The following is a 2,017-nucleotide window of genomic DNA, read 5'->3' on the forward strand; positions in this document are numbered from 1 at the left end:
CAAACAGCCACTTCTTTAGTCATTGCTCCCTGTTTCTGAACCACATTGATTTTTATTTCTACATCTGATTCCTAATTCCTTTTCTCTTTGCTGTCTTTCTCCACTTCTCCTTGTACATGGTGCCTCCACTATTCTCCAGTTCCAACCACAAACAGACACTCAGTGACATTTACTTCATCTCAGTGATAAATTTCTGGAGAGGAAATCTGATGGTACTGGTTAGGGTCAAGAGTCCACTCCAGGCAGTTGTCACACAGCCCAAAACATGGCCACCAATGCCCCAGTCAGAGGAGGGGCATGCGAGGAGGGGCCAAACTCAAAGGGTGCTATCTTTCATGAATTAAGCAGACATCCTAAAAGATAGGTGCTACATCCACCATTCTAAAAATAAGGAAACTGAGATACTACAAAGATAAATAATTTAGCCAAAGCTGCTAAGAAGAGGAGCAACAAGCAGGATTTCGACTTGGGTCTGTGTGACTCCAAAGCCCATCTTGTTAAATTTTGCTCCTCTACCGTGTAGAGTATTAAATCGGCAGTTCTTTGCATCACTGTCTTCTGCTTTCACTATCTGGGTTCAGGTGTGTGTAAACCCTAAATGAATAGGTAACCCATTATGGTCATAATGACTGGTATTAGATATTTTAATAAATGTTCATAGAACTGGCCTTCTCCCTTAGGATTCCTCCAACACCAGTACATGTTGAAGAAAAAAAAGTAAGACTTAAAAGCCTTTCTATTCTTTTCCCTACAAATCCATTTGTATTTCCCAGAACTTAAATATAAAAAAAAATATTGAATTCATCAATAGGGAGAAGTGTGAGACCCATTGAGTAGATATGGTTCCCCATGCAGTGACACTCTTTAATTTTTGGAGGCCGGTTATGGGTTTTTGTTGGAGGCTTGTCATTTTCCTTTATAACCCAAATGAAGGAATGCGCTTTGAACCAGCTGGCTTCGCAGTTGTGGTTCTTCCGTCTGCAAGGAGAAGTGAAAGTGAACATAGGGTGAAATGTTTGCCGTCGTCCGGAGGCAAAGATTTCATGATTCTGGAAAAACAGAAGTCATAAGTGGAACACAAGGGGGAGGATTCTGTTTAAAAATAATTCCACTTTTCATCTTAAAAGGAGGAGAGAAGTGATTTGGCTCCATGGTAGTTGAACCTGTCTATATGGAAACAAGCTGTCCCATAAAATCCGCAGGAATTCATACATCTGATGCTTTTTGATATGGATTTAGTATCCTGGATGGCCCTCTAGGGTCTGCACCACAACCGCCAAAGCTGATTTCAATCAGAACCCAGAACAAGAGGTGATAAGATAATGTTTCATGCCACGCAGGTCTTCAGCTCAATCTTGCTGTCAAGAGATTTTCTTCAAGGTTTTATTTGACTTCATTCACTAGGTGCAAAACAAATATTTGAGGGGTGAAGGAAGCACAGTCCTATTTTCTTAAAAAAAAATTATTTTAGCTGAGAGTAGCCATCGGGGAACAGATGTTTCATAATCAGCACTATCTCCTAATATGTTGCACTGTGGCTAACTCAGGTTAGTGCTTCTACTGAAATGAGGGGTTAGTGGAATTGCAGGTGCTGGAATGACAATTTGATGGAAGCTTCTATTTTCTGCAGTTTATGAGAGGCGAGAGTCGTTGGCATGCTACAGAACACAAAGGTGTCCAGTAGGATGCATAATGCTGACATCCTTGTAGAAATGCATCTGCTCTGATAGACGATTCTTCCTTGTCTCTACACAGACTGCTCCTAACAAGCTATAAACTCTGGATAGTTTAAAAATTGATACTGCTACTTCCTAGATTGCTCTAATGGAATCATTAAGAATTAAGCCAAGCTAGGGCCACCGAGTGGCGCTTTGGTTGGGAGTTGACTTGAAACGCCAGCTTTGAGCCTCAGGGCCCCGGTTTGGATCCCACATGAGGGCCAGTGATGCTGCGCCCTCTACAGCTAAGATGGTGAACAACAGCTTGACTAGGAGCTGGGCTGCCGTGAGTTGCTGGC

The sequence above is a fragment of the Hipposideros armiger genome, unplaced genomic scaffold, assembly GCF_001890085.2.
Source record: "Hipposideros armiger isolate ML-2016 unplaced genomic scaffold, ASM189008v1 scaffold_383, whole genome shotgun sequence".
NCBI lineage: Eukaryota > Metazoa > Chordata > Mammalia > Chiroptera > Hipposideridae > Hipposideros > Hipposideros armiger.